The sequence below is a fragment of the Rana temporaria genome, chromosome 6 (genome assembly GCF_905171775.1).
Source record: "Rana temporaria chromosome 6, aRanTem1.1, whole genome shotgun sequence".
Lineage (NCBI taxonomy): Eukaryota > Metazoa > Chordata > Amphibia > Anura > Ranidae > Rana > Rana temporaria.
Genome location: NC_053494.1, coordinates 90,709,493 through 90,727,743, shown reverse-complemented (window position 1 = coordinate 90,727,743; position 18,251 = coordinate 90,709,493).

The window sequence follows — 18,251 nt, the reverse complement described above, 5'->3', positions numbered from 1 at the left end:
AGGTCTGTTATGGGTTGTAAGGAGAGCCCCCCTACGCCGAAAAAAAACGGCGTAGGAGGTCCCCCTACAATCCATACCAGACCCGTATCCAAAGCACGCTACCCGGCCGGCCAGGAAGGGAGTGGGGATGAGCGAGCGCCCCCCCCTCCTGAGCCGTACCAGGCTGCATGTCCTCAACATGGGGGGGTTGGGTGTTCTGGGGCAGGGGGGCGCACTGCGGCTCCCCCACCTCAGAGCACCCTGTCCCCATGTTGATGAGGACAGGGCCCCTTCCCGACAACCCTGGCCGTTGGTTGTCGGGGTATGCGGGCGGGAGGCTTATCGGAATCTGGGAGCCCCCTTTAATAAGGGGGCCCCCAGATACCGGCCCCCCACCCTAAGTGAATGGATATGGGGTACATCGTACCCCTAACCATTCACCTGTAGGAAAAATGTCAAAGTTAATAAACACACCACACAAGGGTTTTTAAAATAATTTATTTTTCTGCTCCGGAGGCTCCCCCTGTCTTCTTTATTAGCTCTTTTACCAGGGGGAGCTTCTTCTTTGACGTCTTCGCGTGGGTGGGGGCCGCCGTCTGGTTCTCTTCCACCACCGGGGGGGGGGTCGCTTTTAAAAAAGCCCCCACCCCCCGGCGGGTTTCCTCCGGTGTCTTTGGCGGGGGGGGCTTCTTCTTCCGCTATCCCGACGGGTCTTCTCCGCTATCCGGGGGGTCTTCTCAACTCTCCGGGGGTCTCCTTCTATGTTCGCCGCTCTCCGCTGTTGACTCGGCGCACCCCGGTTCTTCCTCTCGCTGTCCGGTGCCTTCTTCCGTGCTGTACATCTTCTTCTCCTTCCGTGCTGTGAGTTCTTCTTCCGTGCTGTGACGTCATGTTCTTCACTTCTCTCCTTCTCCCGATGTTGACACGTCGCCTTTCCTCGCTGCAATGACAAGTGCGCGGCTTGCATCGGACCTATATAGGCCTCACAGTCCCATCATGCTCTGTACCTACCCATGTGATACCTACCACGTGGGTAGGTATCACATGGGTAGGTACCAGAGCATGATGGGATTGTGAGGTCTATATAAATCCAATGCAAGCCACGCACTTGTCATTGCAGCGAGAGGAAGAACCGGGGTGCGCCGAGTCAACAGCGGAGAGCGGCGAACATAGAAGGAGACCCCCGGAGAGTTGAGAAGACCCCCCGGATAGCGGAGAAGACCCGTCGGGATAGCGGAAGAAGAAGCCCCCCGCCGAAGACGCCGGAGGAAACCCGCCGGGGGGTGGGGGCTTTTTTAAAAGCGACCCCCCCCCGGCGGTGGAAGAGAACCAGACGGCGGCCCCCACCCACCCGAAGACGTCAAAGAAGAAGCTCCCCCTGGTAAAAGAGCTAATAAAGAAGACAGGGGGAGCCTCCGGAGCAGAAAAATAAATTATTTTAAAAACCCTAGTGTGGTGTGTTTATTAACTTTGACATTTTTCCTACAGGTGAATGGTTAGGGGTATGATGTACCCCATATCCATTCACTTAGGGTGGGGGGCCGGTATCTGGGGGCCCCCTTATTAAAGGGGGCTCCCAGATTCCGATAAGCCTCCCGCCCGCATACCCCGACAACCAACGACCAGGGTTGTCGGGAAGGGGCCCTGTCCTCATCAACATGGGGACAGGGTGCTCTGAGGTGGTGGGGCCGCAGTACGCCCCCCTGCCCCAGAGCACCCAACCCCCCCATGTTGAGGGCATGCAGCCTGGTACGGCTCAGGAGGGGGGGGCGCTCGCTCGTCCCCACTCCCTTCCTGGCCGGCCGGGTAGCGTGCTTTGGATACGGGTCTGGTATGGATTGTAGGGGGACCTTCTACGCCGTTTTTTTTCGGCGTAGGGGGGCTCTCCTTACAACCCATAACAGACCTAAGGGCCCGGTATGCTCCTGAGGGGGGAACCCATGCCGGATTTTTATTTAAAATCCGGCGGGGACTTCCCCCTCAGGATTCATAACAAACGCCGCACACGTGTAGAATTGGCGGGAATCCAAGTCGGATCTCCCGTCGCTTCTATGACGGCTCTGTCTCCATCGCGGCAAGCCAGCTCGGCGCTGGCTCCCGCGATGGGACTCGTAGGTGGTCAAACTCGCCGAGAAAGGGAGCGAGATTGACACAATATCGCGTTCACCTACTGTATTTCACTCCATGCTCCCAGACCAGCCTGAGGCCTCTTTCATAAGTGACAGGATCCATAGAGCTTTAGGACCTAAACCGCTGCCTGAAATCCCCCTTAGAAATATTGTGATGTGCCTGACTTTCTCGTGAAGGAGGAAGTCCTGCGAGCATCTCATAATACCCCTCGTATCCAACTAGACGGAGTCACGATTCTGAGGAGACAGATGAAGGAAGTCACTACAGTCCTGCAATCGGCTAGGATCTGCTACAGATGGGGGTTCCCATTCAAGCTTTTGATCCCCACAACAGCACCACCTATACAACCACCATGGTTACTGAAGGCAAGGAGATCCTAGTGAAATTGGGCCTCTTATAGACTCAGAATGTGCAGAGGCTACCTTCTACTCCTCGTCCAACCCCAATATGGGCTACTTCATCACCTCAATGTGACCGGAGGAACCACTAACACTCAAGAGATCAGGTCGCCTGATTCTGGATGGCCAGAAGGGATCAACACCCGCTTTGCACATGAATGATGGTTGTAAATCTAGTTTGTTTCTTACTCTTTTATTTTGGCACTGAACTTACCATTTTTGTCTCCTATGCTCTAGCAAGTGTCTCTTCTCACCCACTTGAACAGCCCCCCACCCACTGTTACTCCTATCAAGATATATCTATCCAACCTCTTACCTAAATGGAGAGATCCCAGGTTTACCCCCTTACCCACCCCCCATCCCCCCTTTTTTTCTCCAACAAGTGGGAACTTAAGCATATGTGGACTATTGTCTAGATAGTCCGCTGGACTTGGTTATGCAGGTCAATGTGGTCTTCCCACCCTTGCCCCTTAGAGTTTGGTGATTTCAAATGGTTTTAAGGTTCTGTATTATTTTTATTTTTTATTTTTTCTGAGTTAACAGAGATGGTCACCAGTAGGGATGAGCTCCGCGTTCGATTCGAACGTATGTTCGAATCGAACATCGGGCGTTCAATCGTTCGTCGAAACTCGAACGAAACGGGTCGTTCGCGCCAAATTCGAAATGACGCAAAACGTCCCATAATTCACTGCGGCGTTGAGCGCTGATGATTGGCCAAGCATGCTGTATGTCCCGCATGCTTGGCCAATCACAGCGCTCAAAAAACGAAGAGCCATAATTGGCCAAAGCCAGGGTGGCTTTGGCCAATTATGGCTCAGGGGGATTAGTACACGCCCCACACTATAAAAGGCAGCCTGCACGGCTGCCTTCTGTAGTGTGCTCCAGCTTGTTACAGAGAGGAGATCAGTCAGACAGAGAGAGATAGATAGAGAGATAGAGACGTGTCTTTTCTACTAGATAGATAGATAGATAGATAGATAGATAGATAGATAGATAGATAGATAGATAGATAGATAGATAGAGTAGGAAGTGTAGTCAGTATAATAATAATGCTTACACTTATATAGCACCAATTACACCGTTGCCGATGTGTCTAAGCGCTGATAATGGTTGTCATTATTACCCAACTCAATGGTACTCATTTTACCGACATCAGAAGGATGGACCCTGCCGGGATCGAACCTGCAACCCTTGGGACACAGGCAATCACAGACTGCTGCAAAGGAGCATTAGCCCCCTGCGCTATCTTACCAGCTTAGTATAGTTCAATCTACAGTTTGTAGAGAATATATTCACATCCTTAGGCGTTGTCAATATATTTATAAAATAGTTAAAAGTGATTCTGCGCAACGTATCTCACATTGCTGTGACACATAAATACCAAAAATGTGAAATGATACTGAATTAGATAAAGTATAAATATAAATATACTGAATAATCCGTGTATACAAGTGGTACAGGAGAGCTAATAGCTCAAATATTGCAACAAAATAAAAGTGCAAAACAAACAACTGATACAGAGCCAAACAAATGTTAAATAAAAGTGATGTGCAAAACGAGCAAAAATGAGTCCTTCAGTGAAACAAATTCCATAGAATATGTATAAAAAAGCTGCCAGATGATCCGATCAGTATGCTGAATCAGGTGTTGAATAAGTGACTAGCAGATCAAGATCAAATCCTTCACTAGGCTCACAAGCCTCTTACCTCTAAGTAGATAAAGATGAGCATCGAATCTCTCACACCATGGAAATCCTTTATGGGTAATCCCTGTCACTTCTCCCCTTGAGCTTGCACCTCGTCTCTACGACCAATTCGTATAGTACTCCGCCCAGATAGAAAAAAATGGAGAGAGGGAACAAAAAAAGGAACCTCCGATAGTGAAGCACAGTAAACCAAGTTGTATTTTATTTAATGAAAAAACCTGTGCTTACATTTAAAAAACAACAAATGTGCAGCAGTTTTAAAATGAGCGGCGTTCACACCGCCGGCTTACGTCACTCCAGGTGTACGCCAATCCCTACGCGTTACGACACAACGTCACGTGTCTTCATCTGGGGCATCTGATTGGCGGACATTCTCTTGTTTATATATCCGGGAAAACGGAAATAGTATCGCCGCCATATTATTGAAGTCCAAATGATATGTATACACATTACATTGGAATGGCATATCTCCGTCTAAGGATCATTAAACGATACATATCTCCACGGCAACTAGATGTTATAGACTCGCTACGATGCAACACTAGCGAGTCTATAACAGTGTTGCATCGTAGCGAGTCTATAACATCTAGTTGCCGTGGAGATATGTATCGTTTAATGATCCTTAGACGGAGATATGCCATTCCAATGTAATGTGTATACATATCATTTGGACTTCAATAATATGGCGGCGATACTATTTCCGTTTTCCCGGATATATAAACAAGAGAATGTCCGCCAATCAGATGCCCCAGATGAAGACACGTGACGTTGTGTCGTAACGCGTAGGGATTGGCGTACACCTGGAGTGACGTAAGCCGGCGCTGTGAACGCCGCTCATTTTAAAACTGCTGCACATTTGTTGTTTTTTAAATGTAAGCACAGGTTTTTTCATTAAATAAAATACAACTTGGTTTACTGTGCTTCACTATCGGAGGTTCCTTTTTTTGTTCCCTCTCTCCATTTTTTTCTATCTGGGCGGAGTACTATACGAATTGGTCGTAGAGACGAGGTGCAAGCTCAAGGGGAGAAGTGACAGGGATTACCCATAAAGGATTTCCATGGTGTGAGAGATTCGATGCTCATCTTTATCTACTTAGAGGTAAGAGGCTTGTGAGCCTAGTGAAGGATTTGATCTTCATCTGCTAGTCACTTATTCAACACCTGATTCAGCATACTGATCGGATCATCTGGCAGCTTTTTTATACATATTCTATGGAATTTGTTTCACTGAAGGACTCATTTTTGCTCGTTTTGCACATCACTTTTATTTAACATTTGTTTGGCTCTGTATCAGTTGTTTGTTTTGCACTTTTATTTTGTTGCAATATTTGAGCTATTAGCTCTCCTGTACCACTTGTATACACGGATTATTCAGTATATTTATATTTATACTTTATCTAATTCAGTATCATTTCACATTTTTGGTATTTATGTGTCACAGCAATGTGAGATACGTTGCGCAGAATCACTTTTAACTATTTTATCTCTATTTTTGTGTTTGGTAAAACACTGCTAGATTTTGCTGCACTGTATATTATTTGTTGAGGCGTTTGTATTTCAAGGATCTATAGTAGCGCGGGAGCACTTGTCACTTTATTCACAATATATTTATAAACTGTATAGCTCATCTAGTTGATCTATTAGTATCTGTCAGGCAGGAGATTGTTCTACATGCAGTGCTCTAACGTGTTGTATTGCCTGCATTAGGGATCAGCTTGAAAATATTATTCTGAGTTATTGAACGTGTGCTAGTTTAATTGCACACACAGACGCATTACCTGTTACTGCACGTGTGCAATTTATTTGCACAGGAGCGCAGTCGCGGTTAATGCAACTGGGCTATTGAATTGCACAGAAACGCAGACATTCTTACTGCGTGTGTGCTGTTTAATAGCAACTAAACGCATTTGGTGTCACTGCGTGTGTGCTGTTAAATCGCATTTGACCGCAGTCGCTATTACTGCGTGTGTGCTGTTTAATAGCAACTAAACGCAGTCGGTGTCACTGCGTGTGTGCTGTTAAATCGCATTTGACCGCAGTCGCTATTACTGCGTGTGTGCTGTTTAATAGCAACTAAACGCAGTTGGTGTCACTGCGTGTGTGCTGTTAAATCGCATTTGACCGCAGTCGCTCTTACTGTGTGGTTGCTATTTAATACCATCTGAACGCAGTTGGTGTGACTGCGACTATTTTGTTACATAACACTTGAGCCAAGTCGCTCTTACTGTGTGGTTGCTGTTTAATACCATCTGAACGCAGTTGGTGTGACTGCGACTATTTTGTTACATAACACTTGAGCCAAGTCGCTCTTACTGTGTGGTTGCTATTTAATACCATCTGAACGCAGTTGGTGTGACTGCGACTATTTTGTTTCATAACACTTGAGCCAAGTCGCTCTTACTGTGTGGTTGCTATTTAATACCATCTGAACGCAGTTGGTGTGACTGCGACTATTTTGTTACATAACACTTGAGCCAAGTCGCTCTTACTGTGTGGTTGCTATTTAATACCATCTGAACGCAGTTGGTGTGACTGCGACTATTTTGTTACATAACACTTGAGCCAAGTCGCTCTTACTGTGTGGTTGCTGTTTAATACCATCTGAACGCAGTTGGTGTGACTGCGACTATTTTGTTACATAACACTTGAGCCAAGTCGCTCTTACTGTGTGGTTGCTATTTAATACCATCTGAACGCAGTTGGTGTGACTGCGACTATTTTGTTACATAACACTTGAGCCAAGTCGCTCTTACTGTGTGGTTGCTATTTAATACCATCTGAACGCAGTTGGTGTGACTGCGACTATTTTGTTACACAAAACACTTGAGCCAAGTCGCTCTTACTGTGTGGTTGCTGTTTAATACCATCTGAACGCAGTTGGTGTGACTGCGACTATTTTGTTACATAACACTTGAGCCAAGTCGCTCTTACTGTGTGGTTGCTATTTAATACCATCTGAACGCAGTTGGTGTGACTGCGACTATTTTGTTACATAACACTTGAGCCAAGTCGCTCTTACTGTGTGGTTGCTATTTAATACCATCTGAACGCAGTTGGTGTGACTGCGACTATTTTGTTACATAACACTTGCGCCAAGTCGCTCTTACTGTGTGGTTGCTATTTAATACCATCTGAACGCAGTTGGTGTGACTGCGACTATTTTGTTACATAACACTTGAGCCAAGTCGCTCTTACTGTGTGTTTGCTATTTAATACCATCTGAACGCAGTTGGTGTGACTGCGACTATTTTGTTAAATAACACTTGAGCCAAGTCGCTCTTACTGTGTGGTTGCTATTTAATACCATCTGAACGCAGTTGGTGTGATTGCGACTATTTTGTTACATAACACTTGAGCCAAGTCGCTCTTACTGTGTGGTTGCTATTTAATACCATCTGAACGCAGTTGGTGTGACTGCGACTATTTTGTTACATAACACCTGAACGCATAACTAGGGCTGGAAGGACAAAGAGAGGCAGAGAGTCACGAGGGCAAGCAGGCTCTGCATCTAGAGGTAACGCTGGTGATGGATGTGGTGCATCCTCTTCAGCTCGTGGCCGTGGACGCTCATCCTTCTTTTCGGGAGCTGGCCGTGTTGAGCCTCAACATGCTGAGAAATTAGTTGAGTGGATGACCAAGCCGTCCTCATCCTCCTCATCCTCTCTCACACAGACTGATCATAGTTTGTCTGGCAAAGCAGCTGCCAAGGCGTCCTCTACCCTCTGCACAATGGCATCACACAATCCTTCCCTAGTCCCACCGTGTCCTCCTGAGGAGTCCCCCGAACTGTTTCAACACAGTGTTGGGTACATGCTAGCTGAAGATGCGCAGCGTTTTAAAGACTCCGATGACGGAACACTGATAGAGGAAGGCATTGATGTGAGCCCAGGGAGAGGGGGTGGCCGAGAGGGACAACAATCTGGGAGTGATGTTCCCCCAGCTGGAGCATACTGCCAGGTTGTCGCCAGTGATGATGAGGAGGGAGGGGATGACGAGGTCATTGACTCTACCTGGGTGCCTGATAGGAGAGAGGAGGAGGAGGAAGAGGAGGACGAGGCACAGGCACATCTCCAAAGAGGCAGGATGCCCTCCAGGGGTCAGCTTAAGGGCAGCACACCAACTGCATTACGTGGCGCTGCTGTTTCTCAACGGTACAGCAAAGTTCTTTGGTGTGGGCCTTTTTTGAAACCTGTCCATCAGATCGTACCTTTGCTGTTTGCAACATATGTCTCAAGCGTATCTCGCGTGGCCAAAACATCACCCGCTTGGGCACCACATGCTTGTCCAGACATATGTCGACCTGCCATGCAGCTCGTTGGCAGGCATACCAAAAAGACCCACACCAAAGACCAAAGCGGTCCTCCCCTTGCCCTTCTGTGACCTCCAACCCCACTAGACCCCCAGTCCTCTCTGCAGCCTGCACCGAAGGTGTAGAAATAGGTGCGTCACAATGTAGTTATGGTAGTACATGTGGGCAATCTACTGATATTACCAGACAAATTTCCCTGCCCCAGCTGCTGCAGCGCCGAAAGAAGTACGCTCCCAGCCATCCACATGCCCAGCGGTTGAATGCTAGCTTAGCAAAATTGCTAGCACTTCAACTGCTACCTTTTCAGTTGGTAGATTCTGCCCCCTTCCGTGAGTTTGTGGAATGTGCAGTACCTCAGTGGCAAGTACCCAAACGCCACTTTTTCTCACGGAAGGCGATTCCAGCTCTCTACCGGCATGTGGAAGGCAATGTTCATGCCTCGCTGGACAGGGCGGTCAGTGGTAAGGTGCATCTTACCGCTGACTCATGGTCCAGCAGGCATGGACAGGGACGTTACTTGTCTTTTACGGCCCATTGGGTGACTCTGCTGGCAGCTGGGAAAGACGCAGGGCAAGGTACAGTAGTTTTGGAGGTTGTTCTGCCACCACGCCTCCAAAACACTACTACTGCTTGTGACACACCTCTCTCCTCCACCCCCTCCTCTTCTTCTTCCTCTGTGGCCTCTTCCTGTGGTGACGCCACGCCAGCTGGAAAACTCACCCATGTGCCCTGTTTTGCGCATGTTCTCAATTTGGTGGTGCAGCGGTTCTTGGGCAGGTACCCTGGCTTACAGGATGTCCTGAGGCAGGCCAGGAAAGTCTGTGTGCATTTCCGGAGGTCATATAATGCCACTGCTCGGCTGACAGACCTCCAGAGGGAATACAACCTGCCCAAGAACCGCCTAATCTGTGACATGCCCACCAGATGGAACTCTACGTTGGCCATGCTGCAGCGGCTGCACACGCAGCAGAGGGCCATCAATGAATACCTGTGCCAATATGGCAGCAGAACTGGCTCAGGGGAGCTTGTTTTTTTTTCACCACGCCAGTGGGCCTTGATCAGGGATGCATGCACTGTCCTGTCACCATTTGAGGAGGCCACGAGGATGGTGAGCAGTGACAGTGCATGCATCAGTGAGACTGTCCCGCTTATTCACATGTTGGAGCACACCCTACGTGGAATAATGGACAGGGCCCTTGAGGCAGAACAGAGGGAGGAAGAGGAGGACTTCCTTACCTCTCAAGGCCCCCTTTATCCAGACACTGTTCCTGCTTGCCAACCTGGAACACAGGAAGAGGAGGAGGAGGATGAGGAGGAGGAGGAGGAGGAGGATTGTATCAGCAGCATGGAGGTGGAGCCTAGCCCTCAGCATCAACAGCAGCAGTCTTCAAGGGATCATTTACAGTCCCAAGGAACACGTGGACTTTTATGTGGCTGGGATGAGGTGGCTGAGGATCCTGTCGTCCTCAGTGACCCAGAGGACTGTGCCCCGAATGCCTCTGCAAACCTACGCTGCATGGCCTCCCTGATCCTGCAAAGCCTGCGTAAGGATCCTCGTGTACGTGCTATCAAGGAGAGGGATCATTACTGGCTGGCAACTCTCCTTGATCCACGTTACAAGAGTAAGGTAACGGATCTTATGTTGCCATCGCAGAGGGAGCAGAAGATGAAACTACTGCGGGAGGCCTTGCAAAAGGGTCTGTGCAATGCGTTCCCAGAACCGGGGGGATTACCAAAACCTGGCCCTGGACAACGTCTTGCTGAGGCTTCGGTGAGTCAGAGAAGGAGCGGTGGAGAAGGTGGCCGTCTGACCGATGCGTTCAGACAATTTTTTAGTCCGCAGCCCCAAGGTCTGACCGGTTCCAGCAACCATCGCCAGCGTCTGGTTTACATGGTCCGGGAATACCTAGCGGCAAGATCCGACTTGGACACCTTCCCCACGAAAAATCCTCTGGCTTACTGGGTCTTGAGGATGGATCACTGGTCAGAGCTTGCACAGTACGCAATTGAGCTACATCCAGTGTTCTTTCAGAACGCACATTCAGTGCTGCTGGAGGCTTTGTGACCGATCACAGGGTACGCCTCTCCACCGACTCTGTTGATCAACTGACCTTCATCAAAATGAATCAGGCTTGGATCAACACCGGCTACCAAGCACCTGATGCTGATGTTACTGAATAAGAATTTTGTGTTGAAATATCAGATCCCTTTGAGACTGCTGATGCTGAGTGACTGTCCTGTTGTGCTGCTGATGGAATATCCTTCTCCTCCTCACTTTTCATGCTGTTAGCTAGTAAGAAATGTTGTTTTTCTGTGCTCCGCCACCAGTGCCTAAGGCCTAATTTTTCTGCCCCTGTGTAACAGGGGCGTCTAATAACAATTTTTTATGCAATACTTTGCATGTGGCCTAAGGCACAATTTTTGTGCCCCTGTCTAACAGGGACGTCCAATAACAATTTTTGATGCAATACTTTGCATGTGGCCTAAGGCACAATTTGTGTGCCCCTGTGTAACAGGGGTGTCGAATAACAATTTTTGATGCAATATTTTGCACGTGGCCTAAGGCACAATTTTTGTGCCCCTGTGTAACAGGGGAGCCTAATAACAATTTTTGATGCAATACTTTGCACGTGGCTCCTTGTTGCGCTCCAATTACAGATATTGGGAGGGGTTGCAGTGTTATGTTGCGCCTACGGACACATTTTTTATGCCCCTGTATAACAGGGGCGCCTAATAACAATTTTTGATGTAATACTTTGCACGTGGCTCCTTGTTGCGCTCCAATTACAGATATTGGGAGGGGTTGCAGTGTTATGTTGCGCCTACGGACACATTTTTATGCCCCTGTGTAACAGGGGCGCCTAATAACAATTTTTGATGCAATGCTTTGCACGTGGCTCTTTGTTGCGCTACAATTACAGTATGTTTGAGGGGTGCCCTTTTTTCTACGATTTTGCTTTCCCAAAAAGATAATGCCACCCCCCCCCCCACCACCCCTAAAATAATCGAGATATTGTTCCCACACAGCACGTGCGCAAGCAGTATTAAATTACTTTGTTCTTATAATAATTTAATGTTGTGCAGGGACATTTCTAAACACGTGCCACTACTAGAGACACACAGCAGGTGTGATATTTGAAGGAATTTTTCATTTTTTTCTTTCACTTTAAACATCATTAAAATCGCTGCTCCGCAAAAACGGCCGTTTTTAAAATATTTTTTTCGATTGATACATGTTCCCTGGGGCAAGACCCGGGTTCTGAAAGACGTTTACCAACATTAAATTGAATATTGGTCTTTAAAATGATAGTTTTTGAATTCGAACGTTCGAGTCCCATAGACTTCAATGGGGTTCTAAATGTTCGCGCGAACCCGCGGTCTGTTCGAACGTTCTGATGCGAACCGAACCGGGTATGTTCGGCTCATCCCTAGTCACCAGTGCTATTAAAGAATATTCACATATATTTTATAAGACACTCTGTGGAGCAGGGCCATGTTTCCCAGAGCTCCTGGCAGCTCCCACAGTGTTGGACTCTTATATAATTGAACCAAGCTTTTGGGCTTATGTGCGAGACTTGCTAATTGATCATTGGCTCCTGTCTACCCCAGCCCCCAACGTATTTTATAACACACATGTGCTCTCCGAGTTACATTTAGAATGGGTTTGCAAATAATATCTCATAATATGAGAGGCTTAAATTGCCCTCAGAAGCAGAGGAATGCCTTTAAGTACTACAAACAACTAGGGGCAGATATCCTCTTGATACAAGAGACCCACTTCTCCTCCACTACCTATCCAAAATTATTTTATAAATAATATAAACAACATGTTTATAAAACTTTTGAGTCCAAGGCTAGGGGAGTTGCAATCTTTATTAAAAATACTATACTATTTTTGGGAGAAACAGCTTCTTAATGGCCAATAACTGTCTCAGGCACTCCACACACCCTGATGTTATTTCTTCTGTTACGGCTGTCTAAATCTTCCATGGGAGAGTAATGCAGGATCATCCTCATGGGTATTGTGTGGGATGCGTATTTACGAGAACTATACATCTCAAATATTTCAGCGGTTAATAAAAAACATAAGGTTAGGATACAGGAGCTGCAAGTACAGATAGAACTTCAGAAGGAAAAATATGGGCATGATTCTAGTGGTACCAATATTTATCTAATGATGGCTTTACAAAGAGATTTGCATCTGCACATGGAGGGAATAACAAGGCTGTTTCTGGCTAGATTAGCACAACAAGAATATCAAGCTGCAAATATATCAGAAATTGAGACTTTAGAAGGACAGAGAGTAAAAGAACCTGAGGAGATATTGGAGGCCTTCAGAGAGTATCATAGTTTGTTATATGCCTCTTCTCTCCCTTCTGACTTCCACCTGGAGGCCATGATGGATCTTTTAGACCGGTTGGCCCTTGGGTGGTTGTCGGATAGGTAGAGGAAGGCATTGGTCCGTCCAATTATGAGTGAGGAAATCATGGATGTTATACGTACATTTCCAGGGGAAAAGGCACAAGGCCCAGATGGAATTCCAGTGGAATTCTATAAAAAATATGGAGCTTTAATAGCCCCAAAACTTGCAGAAGTATTTACAAGTGGGTTATTGAAAGGGACCCTCCCAGACTCAATGAGAGAGGCACATATAATGTTAATATATAAAGAAACAAAGGATCTAAAACTATGTTCCTCATATAAGCCAATAGCGTTATTAACCACTTCATTACTGGGCACTTAAACCCCCTTCGTGCCCAGACCAATTTTCAGCTTTCAGCGCTGACGCATTTTGATTGACAATTGCGCGGTCATACAACACTGTACCCAAATTATATTTTTATCATTTTTTTCCCAAAAATAGAGATTTCTTTTGGTGGTATTTGATCACCTCTGCGATTTTTATTTTTTGCGCTATAAACATAAAAAAAACGAACATTTTGAAAAAAAAAACACAATATTTTTTACTTTTTGTTATAATAATATCCCAATTTTTTAAAAAAAAATAAAAATTTCCCTCGGTTTAGGCCGATACGTATTTTTCTACATATTTTTGTTAAAAAAAATTGCAATAAGCGTATATTGATTGGTTTGCGCAAAAATTATAGCGCCTACAAAATAGGGGATAGATTTATGTTTTTTTTTTTACTAGTAATGGCTGCGATTTGCGTTTTTTTTGTCAGGCCTGTGATATTGCGACGGACATGTCGGACACTTTTGACACAATTTTGGGACTATTCACATTTATACAGCGATCAGTGCTATAAAATGCACTAATTACTGTATAAATGTGACTGGCAGTGAAGGGGTTAACACTAGGGGGTGAGGAAGGGGTTAAATGTATTCCCTCATTGTGTTCTTACTGTGTGGGGGGAGGGGACTGACTGGGGGAGGTGACCGATGCTGTGTCCCTATGTAAAGGGACACAGATCGGTCTCCTCTCTCCCTGACAGCACGTGGAGCTCTGTGTTTACACACAGAGCTCCACGTCCTGCTGTTTCACCGACGATCGCGGGAGTCTGGCGGACATCGCGGCCACCAGGCACTCGCATCGGCTCCCGAGCGATGCGCCGGGCACATTGTTTCCCCGCTGCGCGCCCCCAGCGGCGCGCACGGGGAATCACAACAACAGGACGTCTAAAGACGTCCACTCGGCACTTGAGAGCCGCGCTGTGGACGTCTTTCGTCTATAGCGCGGCCCTCTAGTGGTTAAATATAGATTTTAAAATACTGACAAAAATATTAAGACTAAGGCCGGGTACACATGGACAAACATGTACGGTGAAAGCGGTCCGTCGGACCGTTTTCACCGTACATGTCTGCCAGAGGGCTTCTGTACAATGGTTGTACACACCATCGTACAGAAGTCCGCGCGTAAACAATACGCGGGGCGTGTCCACGGTGTCGCCGCGACAATGACGCGGCGACGTGGGCGGCCCGCCTTTAAAATGCTTCCACGCATGCGTCGAAGTCATTCGACGCATGCGAGGGATGGCGGGCGCCTGGACATGTACGGTAGGTCTGTACTGACGACCGTACATGTCCGAGCGGGCAGGATTCCAGCGGACTGTTTTAAAACAAGTCCAGGAATATTTGTCCGCTGGGAAAAGGCCCGGCGGGCAAATGTTTGCTGGAATTCGGCCCGCTCGCGCCCACACACGACCAAACATGTCTGCTGAAACTGGCCCGCGGACCAGTTTCAGCAGACATGTTTGGTCGTGAGTATGGGGCCTTATAGCTAGATTCAGGTAGGCAGGCTTATCCTTGTGGCGGCGTAGTGTATCATGTTTACACTACACCACCGTAAGTTAGCGAGGCAAGTACATGATTCACAAAGTACTTGCCTGCTAAGTTACGGCGGCGTAGCGTAATTGCGGCGGGCGTAAGCGCGCCTAATTCAAAATAGGCTGAGGGGCGTGTTTTATGTTAATTTGGGTTGACCTGACGTGATTGACGTTTTTTTTGGAACGGCGCATGCGCCGTCCGTGTACATATCGCAGTGTGCATTGCGGCTAAGTACGCCGCACGGTCCTATTGGTTTTGACGTGGACGTAAATGACGTAAATCCCTATTCACGGACGACTTACACAAATGATGTAAAATTTTTAAATTTCGATGCGGGAACGACGGCCATACTTAACATTACTATTCCAGCTATTTTATGGAATAACTTTAGGCCTGATAATGCGTTACGTAAACGGCGTATCTGTACTGCGTCGGCCGGGCGTACGTTCGTGAATAGGCGTATCTAGTGATTTACATATTCTACGCCGACCGCAATGGAAGCACCACCTAGCGGTCAGCCTAAAAATTACACTTTAGGATACGACGGTGTAAGACACTTACGCCGCTCGTATCTAAGCCTAATTTAAGCGTATCTGGTTACCAAAATACGATTAAATTAGCGCCGGCGCACATTCAGACTTAGGCTGGCGTATCTATTGATACGCCAGCCTAAGTCTTTCTGAATCCACCTATAAGACTACAACCCCTGCTCAGAAATATTATAGACTCAGATCAGACAGGATTTATGACACAGAGAACAACAGATGTTAATTTACGTAGGCTACAGTAGGTGTTTGTGATATTGTGCTTTTAGCACGACAGCGTCGCGCTGATACTCGGCGACATGGTGCCGAGATCTCGCCGACATCTTGCACTCACTGGAATAGTGACAGCACATCCCAGCAAGCGCGTCATAGAAGCGACGGGAGATCCGACTTGGATTCCCGCCAATTCTACACGTGTGCGGCGTTTGTTATGAATCCTGAGGGGGAAGTCCCCGCCGGATTTTAAATAAAAATCCGGCATGGGTCCCCCCCTCAGGAGCATACCGGGCCCTTAGGTCTGTTATGGGTTGTAAGGAGAGCCCCCCTACGCCGAAAAAACCGGCGTAGGGGGTCCCCCTACGATCCATACCAGACCCGTATCCAAAGCACGCTACCCGGCCAGCCAGGAAGGGAGTGGGGACGAGCGAGCGCCCCCCCCCCCTCCTGAGCCGTACCAGGCTGCATGCCCTCAACATGGGGGGGTTGGGTGCTCTGGGGCAGGGGGGCGCACTGCGGCCCCCCCACCTCAGAGCACCCTGTCCCCATGTTGATGAGGACAGGGCCCCTTCCCGACAACCCTGGCCGTTGGTTGTCGGGGTATGCGGGCGGGAGGCTTATCAGAATCTGGGAGCCCCCTTTAATAAGGGGGCCCCTAGATACCGGCCCCCCACCCTAAGTGAATGAGTATGGGGTACATCGTACCCCTACCCATTCACCTGCAAGAAAAGTGGTAAAAAAAAAATAAACCACACAGTGTATTAAAATATTTTATTAGTCTGCTCCGGAGGCCGCCCCCTGTCTTCTTTATTAGCTCTTTTACCAGGGGGGGCTTCTTCTTTGACGTCTTCGGGTGGGTGGGGGCCGCCGTCTGGTTCTCTTCCACCGCCGGGGGGGGGTGGCTTTTAAAAAAGCCCCCACCCCCCCGGCGGGTTTCCTCCGGCATCTTCGGTGGGGCTCTTCTTCTTCCGCTATCCCGACGGGTCTTCTCCGCTATCCGGGGGGTCTCGCCGCTCTCCGCTGTTGACTCGTCGCACCCCGGTTCTTCGTCTCGCAGTCCGGTCCCTTCTTCCGTGCTGTACGTCTTCTTCCGCGCTGTGACGTCATGTTCTTCACTTCTCTTCTTCTCCCGATGTTGACTCGCTGGTCCTCCTCGCTGAAATGACGGATGCGCGCCTTGCATCGGACCTATATAGGCCTCACAGTCCCATCATGCTCTGTACCTACCCATGTGATACCTACCCACAGACTAATAAAATATTTTAATACACTGTGTGGTTTATTTGTGTTTTTACCACTTTTCTTGCAGGTGAATGGGTAGGGGTACGATGTACCCCATACTCATTCACTTAGGGTGGGGGGCCGGTATCTAGGGGCCCCCTTATTAAAGGGGGCTCCCAGATTCCGATAAGCCTCCCGCCCGCATACCCCGACAACCAACGGCCAGGGTTGTCGGGAAGGGGCCCTGTCCTCATCAACATGGGGACAGGGTGCTCTGAGGTGGGGGGGCCGCAGTGCGCCCCCCTGCCCCAGAGCACCCAACCCCCCCATGTTGAGGGCATGCAGCCTGGTACGGCTCAGGAGGGGGGGGGCGCTCGCTCGTCCCCACTCCCTTCCTGGCTGGCCGGGTAGCGTGCTTTGGATACGGGTCTGGTATGGATCGTAGGGGGACCCCCTACGCCGGTTTTTTTCGGCGTAGGGGGGCTCTCCTTACAACCCATAACAGACCTAAGGGCCCGGTATGCTCCTGAGGGGGGGACCCATGCCGGATTTTTATTTAAAATCCGGCGGGGACTTCCCCCTCAGGATTCATAACAAACGCCGCACACGTGTAGAATTGGCGGGAATCCAAGTCGGATCTCCCGTCGCTTCTATGACGGCTCTGTCTCCATCGCGGCAAGCCAGCTCGGCGCTGGCTCCCGCGATGGGGCTCGTAGGTGCTCAATCTCGCCGAGAAAGAGAGCGAGATTGACACAAAATCGGGTTCACCTACTGTATATACAAATATATATACTCACCATATTCAGGAGGGATCCAGGACGGTGGCCACCCTAGACATAGAGAAGGCCTTTGATACAATTGAATGGCCATTTCTATGGGAATTACTCTGTGGGATTCCCATTAGTATTCATTAAGTGGATAAAAATAATATATGGGAGGCCCCTGTCAGCAGCTAAATTGGGAGGAAAGCTGTCATCTTTTTCTCAGCTATATAGAGGCACAAGGCAGGGATGCCCTCTCTCTCCATCACTCTTCGCAATAGCAATAGAGCTTATGGCAGAGGCTCTTAGGACTTTGCCAAATATTCAAGGACTCCGAGTGGGAGGGCTGGAGGAGAGGGTAGCCCTGTATCCTGATGATATGCTGCTGTTTTTGAGAGACGCGGGCCCATCTTTAGGGATGTCGCGAATCTAAAATTTTCGGTTTGCGAACGGCGAACGCGAACTTCCGCGAATGTTCGCGAATGGGCGAACCGGGAGAACCGCCATAGACTTCAATGGGCAGGCGAATTTTAAAACCCACCGGGACTCTTTCTGGCCACAATAGTGATGGAAAAGTTGTTTCAAGGGGACTAACACCTGGACTGTGCCATGCCGGAGGGGGATCCATGGCAAAACTCCCATGGAAAATACGTAGTTGTCGCAGAGCCTGTTTTTAATCCATAAAGGGCATAAATCACCTAA